The sequence below is a fragment of the Pongo abelii genome, chromosome 12 (assembly GCF_028885655.2).
Source record: "Pongo abelii isolate AG06213 chromosome 12, NHGRI_mPonAbe1-v2.0_pri, whole genome shotgun sequence".
Classification (NCBI taxonomy): Eukaryota; Metazoa; Chordata; class Mammalia; order Primates; family Hominidae; genus Pongo; species Pongo abelii.
In genome coordinates, this window is record NC_071997.2 from 65,126,281 (window position 1) to 65,141,997 (window position 15,717).

At 38.8% G+C, this 15,717-nt stretch overlaps 2 long non-coding RNA genes across 2 annotated transcripts in view; one reads left to right on the forward strand and one right to left on the reverse strand.

The window, feature by feature from the left end:
• LOC103889827 (uncharacterized) overlaps positions 1–15,717 on the forward strand; it is a 220,563-nt gene that overhangs the window by 143,813 nt on the left and 61,033 nt on the right. The window lies entirely within an intron of this gene.
• LOC103889829 (uncharacterized) overlaps positions 6,262–15,717 on the reverse strand; it is a 31,014-nt gene continuing 21,558 nt past the window's right edge. The window contains exons 3-4 of the long non-coding RNA XR_654192.2: positions 7,553–7,633; positions 6,262–6,597 (exon numbers count right to left, since the gene is read on the reverse strand). This is a non-coding gene — a long non-coding RNA (uncharacterized LOC103889829). The remainder of the gene's footprint in view (positions 6,598–7,552; positions 7,634–15,717) is intronic.

Here is a 15,717-nt window from a genome sequence, read left to right on the forward strand (position 1 = left end):
TGGTAACATAGATATAATATAGATATTCTATATTTCTATAATCTAATCAGGAATATATGAGAGAGAAAAATGTAAACAGTTTATCAATGGACAAATATCTTTCCAATATACCAGATTTTTCAGCACTGAAAATTTATTAAAAGGAAGAAACTTTTCTTTCAATGCAGACTGTAAATAATTTCCCTTGAAATGTGTTTGCTGAGCACAAAAAAATCCCATTTTTTTGCTTTAGGGAAAGAAAATTCTTTCATGAATGAAACTGGACCCCTATTTCTCACCATATACAAAAATCAAATCAAAATGGATTAAAGACTTAAATATAAGACCTCAAACTATGAAACTACTACATGAAAACATTGAGAAACTCTCCCAAATATTGGTCTGGACAAAAATTTCTTGTGTAGTACCCCACAAGCATAGGCCACCAAAGCAAAAATGGACAAATTGGATCACATCAAGTTAAAAAGTGTCTGCACAGCAAAGGAAACAATCAACAAAGTGAAGAGACAACCCACAGAATAGGAGAAAATATTTGCAAACTACTCATCTGACAAGGGATTGATAACCAGAATGTATAAGGAGCTCAAATGACTCTATAGGAAAAAATCTAATAATCTTATTTTAAAATGGGCAAAAGATTCAAATAGATATTTCTCAAATGGAAAACAGACATATGAAAAGGTTCTCAACATCATCGATTATCAGAGACAAGCAAATCAAAACTACAACAACATATCATCTTACCCCAGTTAAAATGGCTTTTATCCAAAAGACAGGCAAAAACAAATGCTGGTGAGGAAACGAAGAAAAGATAACACTTGTACACTGTTGGTGGGAACATAAATTAGTACAGCCACTATAGAGAGCAGTTTGGAGGTTCCCCAAAAAACTAAACATAGAGCTACCATAAAATCCAGCAATCACATTGCTGAGTATATACCCAAAAGAAAGGAAATCAGTATATCAAAGAGATATCAGCACTTCCATGTTTATTACACCACTGTCCACAACTGCCAAGATTTGGAAGCAACTGAAGTGTTCATCATCAGATGACTGGATAAAGAAAATGTGGTACATATACACAATGGAGTACTATTTAGCCATAAAAAGAATGAGATCTTGTCATTTGCAGCAACATGAACGGAACTGGAAGTCATTATGTAAAGTGAAATAAGTCAGGCACAGAAAAACAAACTTTGCATATTCTCACTTATTTGTGGGAGCTAAAAATCAAAACAATTAAACCCATAGAGATGGAGAATAGAAGAGTGGTTACCAGAGGCTGCGAAGAGTAGTGGGGGTGGGAGAAGTAGGAGGGAAATTGGGTTGGTTAACGAGTACAAAATAAAAATAGAAACAATGAATAAGACTTAGCATTTGATAGCACAAAAGGGTGACTATAGTCAATAATAATTTAATTATACATTTTAAAGTAACAAAAGAATGTAATTGGTTTGTGAAACAAAGGATAAATGCTTGAAGCGATGGATATCCCATTTACCCTGATGTGATTATTACACATTGCATGCCTGTATCAGGGTATTTTGTGTACTCCATTAATATATACATCTACTATGTACCCACAAATATTAAAAATAAAAATCTTTCATAATACAATAACATTTTTATGTTTTTTAGTTCCTCCACTATAGTTTATATTTTCATTTCATTTTGTGATTCTGAGAAGCAATTATCCTATTACTCAGAGAAGCAGTTTTTTAGTAAGGTATCTCAAAGTCTCCCTCTCTCCTTGGAGACGTGCTTCCATTCTTAGAAGCTCCATCTATGAGCTTTCTTTTCTTGGCCAAGGGTGTAAATAAAAAACCCAGCTGAATTTGGAATTTAGGCCCTCGCCTTAGTTGCTGTAAGAAATAGAATGAATTATTTATAACCGTGGGCGTCCAGGTTTTCATCACCACTGGCAGATGGGTGTTTTAGAGCATTCACCTTTAAGATATCCAGAATACAAGCTGTTGATCCTCTGTGGATTGTAAATTTCTAGACTTGGGCTTCTTGGTTCCTGTCGGTTTTTGTCAAGTTTTATGATCACCATTACATTAGCCCCTCTGAAATGCTGGGAAGCTGGGAGCCTCCTTCCTATTAGGAAGCCTTGCCTGACTTTCATACCAATAAAGTTGTTCTTAGAACCAGAGTTCATCCTAATAAGCATCTTGAGAATTGCACCTGAACCAAGAATTATTTCCCCCTCTGTCTGTCCTAAGCCTCAGACTCTTACACAGCCTACATGCCCTGAATCTAAGACAGGGCTTATAGCATAACAACTTTTTTATCACCTGCCATCAGGCAGCAAAGCCTCCAGGTGGATTAGGCTGAGTGTATAAGAAGCTTATAAGGTAGCAGATGTCAAGCCTCAGTAAAGGTCATTCTACTAGAGCTATTCTCTTTCTGGACACAGATTTCTTCCTGGACTAGTGTAGGATGTGGAAGGAGGACTGGTGTTCTGCCACAGACCCTTGGAATGCTCAAGATAAAGGATCCTCTGTGACAAATGTGCACATGGTCTAAGAACCTAGGGCTGAAAGTGGCAACATGTAAAAGGACAATGGAATACAAATGGGATAATGTTACTTGATCATCTTTCCAAGTATGACACATGAAGGATTACTAGAATGCAATGCTACTGTGATTTCTGGATACCAAATCTTTCTTTTATGCAGAAATATACATTCCTTCATCAGAAAAAATAAGTTAGACGTCCTCATTATGGTTCCATTTGAGGAAGAAAGATTTAGGAAAGTTCTCTACCATCTAACCAGGATTAATGCATAAAGCTCTTACCTAGTCAAATGTAGCCCAAAAAGTTGTTGAAGGGATGTAGAACAGATGGGCTAGAGAGGGAATTTAAAAATCAGCTTTAATAAACTCTTCCTAAGAGCCAAGATCCACATTATGGTGGCAAATTGCACAATAATATAATTGTCTTAGGGATGTAAAGACTCCATGCAGAATATTGGCTCAATGCTCCGGCTCAGTTGAGTTGAGTGATTTTGGCCATCTAGGCTGCTGATGTGTCACTTACTTGCGGGCCACTGGAGTAATATGATTAAACCAGCCACTTAGACGACCCTCCTGTAACAAACACAAGTGCCAGGATCACACTGATGCAGGGGTGTGAAGCACAGTGCATTTCTCAGATGCTTTAGGCCATCAGTATCTGGTGGCATAGCACTCTGTTCTCCTGGCCCCAACTTTTCCAAGAAGTCTGACCTTCTAGAAGACAACCTAAATTAATGTCAAGTACAAATGGATTCTCCATAAAAACATTTGACTAATTCATTGCCTAGATCTTAACATTTGCGGCCAAATTTCCAGTTTTCCTGCTGAATAACTTCTTGTTAGAAAATGTCAGAAAAGGGAAAGACATCATGGGCTTCTGAGTCAAACTATTTTTCTCCCTGAGTCATGGGTCAAGGGTTTTACCAATTTCCTTTCTAGAATTTTTACTAGGCTCCAATCAAAAAGGAGTTTAGTGCCAGATGGGTGGGGGCAGGGATGTGATTAGCTATTTATTTATATTTCTACAATGTTGAATATGCTCTTATTGATAGAGATTTCCATTTACTTTCTCTGAATAGAAATTTGGTATTCCTAGGGTTGGGGGCTGGTGGGAGAATGTCTTTACATGACCACACAAAACCCATCACAATCTGGTGAGCCCTTGGAGTGTCTTGCTTAAAAGGGTTCTCGTCACTGGGAGTACTCACTGGAGCCAAGCCAGTTCCCTGGGGAATGCTGGTGTCTGCTACTTACAGAGCTGGCTGTCAGGTTGGTCCTGTGTGTTTGTAATTAGCTATGATGTCTGGATGTTGATAGAGTGAATCTGGCCCATTGGTTCCCCTCCAAAGAGGGGTTTCCTGGCTAGCTCTCCTGCATCAGAAATGCCAAGTTCGGAGTTGCCTGGAGATGCCAGAGATGCAGATTTATTTGGCTGAGCTCTGGTTGTGAAGCCAAGTGCCGAGAAAGCAGATCAGAGACCAAACCTGAATAGTAATCAGTGGGCTTCTCCAACCACTTGGCTCCTTTGCTTTCCAATGTTATGTTTAATGTTTTAGAATATATTTAGTAAACATGTCACTAGCAATTGCCAGTCCTCAGTCTTTCCCCACTCTTTTTTTTTTTTTTTTCCCCAATGGTTTTCCTTTTTGCTTTGGGTTAGTATGATAGGCTGGTTTTACAATGTATCTGAGTGTGTGTGTGTTTCAGGCTAGACAAATTGGAAGATTTGTTTTTACTAACTCTTAGCTTGTTATAGTATCCACTCCTTATGAACCAGGTAAATAATATATCTTCTTCTCTTTTATCATCAGATTTGGCTTGTTCTTCTCCCCTGAGAAAGCTGAGCTTAGAGTACACATCAATTCACACAACTTGGTTTGAATTTATAGATGCATGCAAGGTGTGCTCATTTTTCTTGTATTGAGTTCAAAAGACAATATTCCTTTGTGTTTTAGTCCATGTAGGATACAACTACACTCTGCCAACTAAGAACTGAATGGTTTCTAAAGTCTTTCTCTTTAATTATTCCAACCCCAGTATGAGATGAAGTTGGGATCCTTGTTCTTCCCAGTCCTTGCCTCCTCCTTTCTCCCTATCCTTACTACTCCTCCCTACATGTGTATTTTCCTTTAGTTACTGTCTAGCTCCTTACAGATCCCTGAATATATCAAGCTGCTTCATGCTCCCTTGTCTTCATAATTGTGTGTTAGTTTCCAATGAATGTTGTGACAAATTACCATAAACTTGGAGTCTTAAGCATCAGAAATTTATTCCCTCACAGTTCTGCGTCCCAGAAGTCCAAAATCAACATGAAGATAGGTTTACTCTCCCTCTGGAGGCTTTAGGGAAGAATCCATTCCATTTCTCTTCTGACTTTTGGTGGCTGCTCTCATTCTTTGGTTCATGGCCATGTTAATCCGTTTCTGCTTCCAAGGCCACATTCCCTTCTTCTCTTCTGTCAGTGTCAAATATCCCTCTGCCCCCCTCTTAAAAGAACAAATGTGATTACATTTAGGGCCCACCCAGATAATCCAGGGTAATCTCCTTATCTAAAGATTCTTAACTTAATCACACCTGCAAAACCCTTTTTCCATATGACAGAACATTTATGGGTTCTAGAGATTAGGACTTGGATATCTTTTGGGGGTTCATTATTCAGTCTAACATCCACATGCTATTTCCTTAGCTTGGGGCATTCTGTCCACTTTTTGTTACCTAGTCAGCACATCTCAGACTATCTATGATGATGGATCATTTAAGAAATTAAACTTAAATTTGTCACAGACTGACAATTTTTCAAAATCACATGCTTGCACTTTGCAGCAATACCAAATTACTATTATAATTTCCAAACTCTTACTCTTCTCTTGCATCAAACCAGTAACCAACAGTTTGCATACTGCCACTAGTCCACAGACCACACTTTGAGTAGTACTGATCTATATGGCTCCTACTCATTTAACCACCATCTTTTCCAGGAATCTTTTCTGGCTCTCTATTTCTGACTTGAGTTTAATGACCCTGAATCATGTTCTCATCGTTACTAAGATTCTTTAATTTTTCTTCACTTTCTAGTTCTTAATTATTTGCTTGATCCTCTATCCTTAAGCCCCTTAAGTGTTAAGAACCATGCTTTGGTAGACTTTGAGCCTACCATGGATCTTGATATACAGCAGATGCCTAATAAGTTTTTATGGAATAAATGATTGAGATATACATGGAGTCTTAAAGTTGCATCCCAAATCAACAGAAAAAAGACTTATTTGGGGAAAATGTGAGGAAACGATGAGACTGAAGAAACTGAAGGAACCCTAGGATGGTGTAGTAGATTACAAAAATGGTCATAAATTCTTCCTGTCAAGAAGGGAAATTTATTTCTGTACCCTTTAAATCTGGGCTGGCCTGGTGATTTGCTTTGACCAATAGAATGTGGCAGAAATTATAATTGACTCCTGAACTAGGCTTTCCAAGGTTTTATAGCTTTTGTTATCCTCTGCCACCATATGAACAATGCTGGTTCAGCTTCCTGGAGAATGAGAGACCTTGCAGAGGGAGGTACCATCCTTTGGCTATTCATGGCATCTTTTGGAGCCCCTAAATATATGAGTAAGCCCAGTCAAGGACAGTTGAGCCCAGATCACTCGAGTAAAACCACCTGAATGAGCCCAACACAAATTGATAACACACAGAATCATGAGCTAATTAAAGTGGTTGTTGTTTTAAGCCACTAATGATGGTGGTTTGTTATACAGCAAAAGCTAATTGATCCAGAGAGGAATCAAAATGGGGCATGAAAGTTAATCAAGAGTTGTCTTTTGTCCTCCCCCAACGCAGAATAGGGATGGGTTTAAATTGTGACAGGGAAGACTAGAATTAGATGTTACGAAGTACTTTTCCTATGCAGAGTGTGAAACATTAAAAGACATAGATAGCAAGAGGAATAAACATAGATGTAATTTGCATCTCTGGCCATAAAACAGAAAAAGACACTAACAGATCCGTGTGGAGCTTGAACCCAAGACCTATTGTCTTTAGAGGCAGAGTCAACAGGCAAGTTGATGATTGTACAGTTCAGCCCAACTGAAAAAAAAAATGACAATAAGTTTTCTTGAGATTTGCAAGTATCGCTGAAAAGAAAGGAGGAAATAAGTTGAAAAATTCAGCTCTAGATTTTGATGACTTGAACTTGTGCTTCTCCCTCCTCATGGCTCATTTGGCCTACCTTTCATTCATCCCTTCTACAAATATTTACTGTTCCCCTCCCCTGCACTAGGCTCAGGAGTAGGTACTGAATATTTGATGATGAATAGGACAGACACAAGACCTCACAGATCTTACTGTTTGGAAGAGCAAACAACCTAATAGGCAACTATTACACTTGGAAGCTTAGGCTTTTTTGCTTTTTTCAGATGCATCAAGCATACCTTTCTGCTTTTGTGATTCCCACCATCATGTGCAGCCAATCTCCATCAAGCCTCAGTATCTGTGCCTTTCAGCATGACACTTAGATCACTTTAGGACTAGTCTGAAATCAGCTGTTTGAAATTATGCATCACTAATTTATTGACGTGGATCATGACGAATCAAGGAAAGCGGAGTCAGAGGTGTGAGAAAAGAAGCAACACATCTGGTGGAGGGTTTTATGGGCTTACAGGTGAGCCTATTCGTGCCAGCCTGCAGTGTAGAATTTTAACTTCTGCTATAAAACATCTGAGGCCTAGAGATCACAAATCAGATATATTGCATCCAACGTTAAAAACATCTCGTAATTTACCACAGTAAATCAATCAATGTTTTCCTAGAAATATTGGAACTGAAACAAGAGTTGAGTGAAAACAGAAAAATCTCTAGAGGTTTAGTTGGCTTAAAGGTATTTCTTGAAATATTGAATCCCAGGGGCTAGAAAATTGCATTAGAGATATCCTTGAAAGATGTTTTTCCAAGGGATGGAAAAGTGGCTTCCGGAAAGTTGTTTATTACTTGGTAGAAGGAACCAGTTAGTTAGGTTACGGGAGGACAGTCAGCTCTCAGTTACCTGGGGGCCAGTTATTCCAAAACTGTGTTTTGATCCTTGTGTCCATTGCTTCATACATTGGAACTGCCATCCAAAGGATTGCTGAGGAAGGTGGAGAACATGTAACTCAAAATTAACAGCATGCTAAAGATTAGCAGCATGTTAGCTATACTTGTTCTTCAGATAGCTCTATGAGGAAGTGGCTTCATCTTTCCAATACGGTGGTCCTTAATACTTGTGGATTTCATTTATTCCACTATATTTGTCCATATTTACAGGAGTAGGAAATCCAGGGGAGGCAATTAGAATACAGTTTTCCATTTCCAGTATATTTGCTTCTAGTTTTAAATTTTTAGCATAACCATTTGTCTGCCAAAAAAGAAAAAAAAGTTCCCAGAAAGGTCTAAGAGAAAGACCATGGAACTGGTGGCTAGGAAAGAGATTTCTACTCTGGGCTCAGAGATTCTCTATCTTTTTTATTCTCTGGTTCCTTATTTTAAAAATAGACACAAAATAGTGCATTCTAGTCCTCGTGGTGGGGAGGAGGGTGTTAACACTAATTAACAGGAAAAAGACACTTAAAAAGTTAAAAGCACTGTGTAAATATAATATCTGAAATTTGAAACTCCTAAGATTATACTCTTTGGAAACTACTCCTACAACAGCTCTTGGTTCTGGTCCAGGGACTAGAGGAGGTTGAGAGAGTGGCTGTGAGCCCTTCTGCTCCATGTGTGAAGGTGCCTCCCCCTCACTGCAGAACCTCTTCTTGTTTTGGCATCAGGCCTCAGCAGCTCGCCCTTCCTAGGTGGGTAGCGGTCCACTTGCTGTCTCCTGAGAAATCCTGATTGGCTCAGTTTCCTTATTCATAGGCATGGTATTAAACTTGGGAATTATAAGATAATTTCTTCCAAGTCACAATCATTAGTTTGCACACAGCCATAGTTCAGGATTTGAAATCTCAAGATCTTTTTATTAAATGTCACCACTGTCTCAATTTCAAAATTGTAGAGGCACTTTTTTTTTTTTTTAATAAAAGGACATTGTTGAGAATTTGAGCCCTTGAATTCCACTAAAATTATTCTCCTTTGGTGAGAAAACCCCTACTGATTTTTATCTTGTTCTGCTCTTTAAACTACAAGGGAAAACACGCAAATCCACATATATGCATACCAGAAACAGGAAATGCTTTGTTACCAAAATTCAAAACTAGATGAAGATCAAAAAACTTATTGAGTACTATGCTTATTACCTGGATGATGAAATAATCTGTACACCAAACCCCTGTGACATATAATTTACCTATTTAACAAATATGTACATGTACCCCTGAACCTAAAACAAAAGTTAAAAAGTAAAAATAAAAAAATTAGAGAAGAAAAAAACTCAAAACTGATTCTATCCACCTACTTCATTAAACAAATAAACAAATAAATACATCATTTATTTCTTAATGGCCCTAAGTGAAGTACACCGTGCTTTTTGAAAACAGAGAATGTTAATGCAGACGTCAGAAAAACTCACCTGAGAAGCCACAGAGTGTAAGGGAAAAGCTCTTGGACCCAGGGCCAAGAGGCCTCTGCTACAAACTTGCGTGTAACCACAGTAAACCACTTAACCCTGTGGACTTGAGTAAAGGAGAGGCTGAGCTCAGTAATATTTTTGAGAATTCGTCCAACTGCAGTATTGGATTTTGATACCAAAAGGAATTCTAGTGTACTATGTACTGCATTCTTTGGGTTTCTTCATCTTGTTTAGGGTCTAGGATGACTTCTTTCTTTCTTCTTTTCTTCTCTCCTCTCCTCTCCCCTTCCCTCCCTCCCTTCATCCCTCCCTCCCGTCCTTCCTTCCTCCGTTCCTCCTTTCCTCCTTTCCTCCCTTCCCTCCTTCCTGCCATCATTTCCTGAATGCCTGAGATGTGACTGGCACTTGCTAGGAGTGGTGATATAGCAGTGATGAGGACAGGCAGGTCCCTGACTTTATGCAGCTTATACTAGTGAACTGAGAGAATAAACAATGAGTCCATCAATGTCGGTTAAGACTTAACAAGTTCTCTGCCAGCATGGCTCCAGTTGTCTTGGAAATCTGAAGGAGGTAGACCATGTAACAAAAGGCCAAGACAGATCCCTGCCTGGCATTTTAGCCTCCAATTTGTGTTGTCAGCTAGGAGAAAGTTTAGAGGCTGGAGCCTGGAAGGCAAAGGGCAAGGCATGCTCTAATGGGTACCCATCATGCAATTCTTTGGTCTTATGGTCTCTTTTATAATCTCTATTAGAAGGGCAGCTTGGAAGATCAGGTGTCCTGACCCAGTCACAGAGCAAGAGGAGCCACATTTCCTGCTTGTCAGAGGAGTGCATCCACCATCCCTCCCCTTCTCTCAACCATGGAGTTCTATGTGATTCCAGACGATGAACCAGAGAGACTACTTGTATTTTGAACAGCTGCAGAGTATGAACATTTCCTCATGAAAAGAGCCTTTGTCCCTTTTATCGATACTTGAAAGAGGGTGAAGATAAGATGATTCTGGATCTTGTTTGGAGAAAGCTCCCCCAAAATTGATCTGAAACTTGTGATAATCATTTTCCAGATGAAACTGGCCCAGACACCACCCAACACTTCCAGGAGTCCTTACAACTCTGCTTATCTGGGTGAGATGAGTCAGCATTACACAGCTTCACTTGTCGCAAAAGGAAGGGACAGTCATAAATATCCGATGGAGGCTCCCATCCTCACTTCATAATCTAGTTGGACATGCTAGTGAAGGAAGGGCTTCTGGAAGGGCTAAATGAGTTGGCAAACGTCAACAGCTCAGCACAGCACTTGACATAAAATAAGCATGTTGTAAACTGCAAGGATTAATAGATATAATATAGATTGTAGATATGTTCCTGCTTCACTTTATGTCACAAAAATAATGCTAAGTGAATTGCTTAAATGTTGAAACATTCTGGGAATAAACGCAATTGGGCTTTATTTTGTTTCTTTTTTCTTTAGTAGAAACTATATATTTATTTCATTTTAGGTACTACTCAGGTACTCACACCTCAACATATCATTGCTTCTTCCTCTTGTTATGGGGCCAGAAATTTATCATGAAGTTTTAATTGTTAGACAATGAGGATTTTCCAGTTCTCAAAATTCTTTGGGAGAGAGAAAACTTTAGCCTCTTTAGGCCAGCACCTAATGAGACAGTTGGGAAGGGCAAACCAAATAATTTCGGAAAACAACCTTTGACTACAATTCTGATCCAAGAGGATCAGAAGTGTTATCTATAGAGAGACTACCATGTCTCTCAATTTAACAATACTGGCATTCTCACCTGATTTTTCACTTAAGTCATATAATACGCCTGCAAGTAAATGTGATTGCGCCCCTTTTCATACATGAGGAAAACGAACCTGGTGCTTGTTACGTTAGGTGCTAGAATTTGCACAGGTCTGTCTAATTCTGAAGTACAATCTCTTTTCCTTACTGCCAAAGATGGGTAGAAGAGTGGAGAATAAGAAGTTAGGTTAGAATGGGAAGACTCCTAAGACAAAATTGGCTTCTTAGCATTTGCTTAGGAACAAACTAACAATAGCAACAAAACAGGAGAATATTCTGTCTTGGTCTGCTTAGGCTACTATGTTAAAATACTAGACATAGGGTGGTTTAAACAATAGACATTTATTTTCTCACAGTTCTTGGGGAGAGAGGACAGAGATCAGGGTGCTAGCATGGCAGGTTTCTGGTGAGGCCTGTCTTCCTGGCTTGCAGACACTAGATCTCTGGTGTCTCTTCTTATAAAGATACTAATCCTATCACATCAGGGCCCCACCCTTATGACCTAATTTAGCTTTAATTACCTTCTTAGCGGCGCTATCTGCTAATACGGTCACACTGGGGATTAGGGCTTCAACATATGGATTTTGGAGGGACACAATTCATTCCATAGTTATGCTTCTCTCTAAGTTAGTGCTTGTCTATGTCAACCTTATTTTTATATTTTCTATGCTTAACATGGGCCCCATTATAAAACTCAACTTATTTGGGATGGAATAATTAATAAATAAAAGCAGTTGGAGGTACTTCTTTCCAAAAGACGACAAAATTGATGCTAAAGTATAACAGGGTTGTAAAAAAGAAATTTCAGCAGCTTAATTTCTTAAAAAAAGTCCTAAGAGTTTTCATTAGCTAACTGCCAAGATAGCTAGTTTTAATCTAGAATAAGGTTTCTTAAGGTTTCTCAATAGTGATACTATTGACACCATGCACCAGATAATTCTTTATTGTGAGGGTTACACCGTTCATTATAGGATGTTCAGCAGCATCCCTGGCTTCTGCCCACTAGATGCCTGTAGTACCCCTGTCCCACTCCCACTGCCACCCTGTCTTGGCCTCAATCATAATAATAAAAATAGTTTCCAGACATTGCCAAATGTCCCTGGCAGAAGTAGGGATGTGACAAAGTCATTTGATCTAGATTCTAGTTTGTAGACCACAGAGTATTATGGATCTTAGAGAGGCCTCTAATTTCAAAACACAGAATCTGCTTCAGTCTCATTGGGATGCATGATCCCTTGATTCATCCCTTTTCTCCCTCTTAACTCAGTCTATGCCTCATGTACACTCACAGATTTCCTACTCTGCCCCCATTCCCTTTCGCCACTTGTACTTCTGCTGTTTCTGTCTCAGCAGAAGTGTCCATTTTTCTGCTCCTGCTGCCAGGCAGGTAAAGGTTAATTGAGTAAGAAACAACTTCTGCATCTTTGATACACTTCTCGGTTCTGCTACCAAGGTATTCTCTCAAGTCCCAGCTAAGCAGTGGCCAGAAGTTTGCCTCTCAATTTTATAGTGAATTCCTACTCTCAAATCCTATCATGAAACAAAGCTCATCTACAACTTTGCTTCAAAGATCAAGACTTCCTGGTTTGACTGCTGTTAACATCTGTCTTCCATTTACAGACCTTCTATTTCTTTATTTGCTCTGAAAGAAAGTCCATTCTCCTGTTCAAGGCACTCTTAGTCTTCCCTATTATTACCTTTTTCTTGCTTTGGTCCCCTCCCTGTGTGTCCTTGTTTCCCCTTGCATCTTTAATCTCTCTCATTCTCCTTGTCTTCTCTTCTGTTTCTGAAAACTTGCTTAAGTTTTCTTTACCTTAAATTAAAAAACTAAAAAATCCTTTTCCCTAACCCAGTGGTTCTCAATTAGGAAAGATTTTACATTCCAGTGGACATCTGGCATCATCCAGAGGCATTTTTGGTTTTCACAACTGAGGGTAGGAGTGTTACTGGCATCTTGAGAGTAGAAACCAGGGGTGCTGCAAAACATCCCATTTAAAATTACAGGCCCTCTTTTCCCCCAACCCCAACAAAGACTTATCTGCTCCAGATATCAACAGTTCCTGAGGTTGAGAGTGCGCAACCCTATAATTCCCTGGAGATGCTACATCACCTCTGCTTTTTCTTTTACTTTTTAACTCATTGGAAGAATTGTGCACACCTGCAACTCCACTTGCTCACTGCTCAATCACATTCACTTACTCTTTAATCCATTGCAATCTAACTTCCTTCCATAAGTCACCAAACCATCAAATCAAGCAACCTCAGTTCAATCTTTAGCTTCTGAGCCTCTCTGCAGTCTGTGATATTACCTTCCCAGCCTGTAGCTTGGGAAATCATGGAAGGATCAAAGGATCATGCATCCCAATGAAGTTGAAGTAAATTGTCTATTTTGGAAATGAGAAGTCTTCCAAGATCCACAATACTTTATAGTCTGGAATCTAGACCCTAGATCAGTGGTTCTTAAATAAATTTGCTCCCCCTCTACCCCTGTCTGGGAACATGTGTGAATGTCTAGAAAGAATGTTTAATGTCATGATTTGAGCAGGGGGCACTACTGGCATCTAGTGGGTAGAAGCCAGGGATGCTGCTCAATATTCTTCCATTTTCTTTCTTCTGACTTATCTTTTGGTATTCCTCCTTAGCTCTACCCTGTCTTTATGCTCCTCCAATCTGACAGGTGTTTCCATTAACTCTGTGGTCTCTTTTTCCTCCTCCTCTTTGTTTTATCTATGCTGCTGGTTTGTAAACTCGGTGAAAACATTTTAATCATGCTAGATACATGGGATGCTTTTCAGGGTTCCCTGCACAAAGGATAGCTCAAAAAATATTTGTTTGCTTGAATTAGGATTAAACTACATATATGTCTATGTAGAAAACAAAACAAAGCAAACTGGCCTCCAATCTCATGAAAATTCGAGAGCAAAATTTGGAGCTTTTATGTATCATGTGGCACATCTTATCTACATTGTTATGCCATGGTAAAACAGGCCCATGGAAAGTCAGGAGAAAAGGGAGTCCAGAATTTGAGTTGAGTTGCTGACACTCTTGGACTTGGGAAACCCTGTATTATTCTTGGGCATATTTCCTCATGCATAAAACAGAGGGGCTAGAGCAGATGAGCTTCAAGATCATTTCTAATTTCCAAGTTCTATGATCCTAAATAGAAAACTCATAAAGTTGAATCCCTAGTAATTTTTTTCTAATTCAGCAAGTTTTTCAGTAAAATGACATTCTTAAGTTGACCTAATCGATTAATATCTATTTATATTTTGATGGGTCAAACGTGCACTGTTTAAACATGTGTATACATACGAATATGTACATATTAAACATTATGTACCTATATAAAATATATGTGTATATATGTATGTATCTATATGTATGTGTGTGTGTAAGCATCATGTAAATCCAGTAAAACCAGGCTTTATTTCTAAATCAAATGTTCCAGTGCAATTCTAAGTGAGTTAAAAGATGTTGATCATAAAAACATGGATTCAGCCTTAACAACTGTGTCACAGATAATGACGATGTAATGAGGGAATTTAAGCAACAATCAGAAATGATGTTTTTTTTTCCCCCACCAAGCACATGTTAAATTAACCAGTAAGCCTTGAAGCCATGCATACCTGATGATTATTTTATGTTATCTTGTGTTTTAAAAAATGGTTCCGAAGTACTAGATTTACAGCACTGCAGAATCCCACACTGTTGCAATGCTGTCTTCAATTCAGCCACTTCATATTGAAATTTCACACAGAATAATTGGCTGACCTTCACAGCTATGGCAGAAACTAATTAAAGCTGTAAGGCTGTGCTAGCAATGCTTTTGTGTGAAATGTGAAGTTTGGTGATAATGAAATATGGGGTGCAGATGTTATTGTCTTAGATAGACTGTGCCCTTGGTTCACACTAATGAAGAACAGCAATTATTAAACAAAAAGTATTTTTTACTCATCAATTATTTTGTGTTGTGAAAGTAGAAGTACAAACACAGCACCATCTCTTCTACCAGCTAATCCCCAAAGTAATTTTATGGACTTTACCAGCTGACTTCTATATCATTAGGTACCCAGTTTTCACTTTCTCCCCCTACTGCTCTTAGACCTTTGGGAGCCTTAAGCAAGGACCTGGATGGGTTCAGAGAGCAAAGGGTAAAGGGCATGCTAAGAATGGTCACCCATAAAGATTTTTAGACAGCTGGAGGATTAAATAAATGAAGCTTTTTGGAAATAACTTCACACACCAAACAGAGATATCGGTAGAAATATGACGCCATCCGCATTGTTGTCAGATGATAGGCAAAGGTCACTGCTGTTCTTGAGGTGCAAGTAGAGAAATAAAGCAGGCCTGAGCACTGTTTCTTGGTTGTTTGGAGTCTGGGTTTCTATTAATAGGTCAGTGTGACTTGCAGGACTTCCACTGGGTCAAATATAACAAATCACAGATTTGTAACAGTTGAAGAAAAACACTAAAAAGGCACATTGTATTGGCATGTCTTCACTTTCCATGGGTGAATGATCTAGACTGCTTCTCTTTAGTCCTCTTCTCATTGACGATATTTTAAAATTTAAGTTATTTTTTTTTCCTCATTGACTTTGGGATACTCAATTCTTATTAACTGGCCAAGGTGGGAGAGACATGAGTTAAACTTAAATTGTCCAATTTCCCTATTTGGGGAAGGAGATTGAAATGATTAAATTTAACTGTTACTTGTGTAATTTTTACTGTCATTCATACTCCATATCATGAGGATACAGGTAGCTACTGCATAGGGCACTGTATCAAGGCCTTGTCTAAGAGGTGTCAGCTAGTAAAATGCAGCAATGATGAAGATGGGAAGTGGCAGAAGCAGCAGTAGGTAGGTG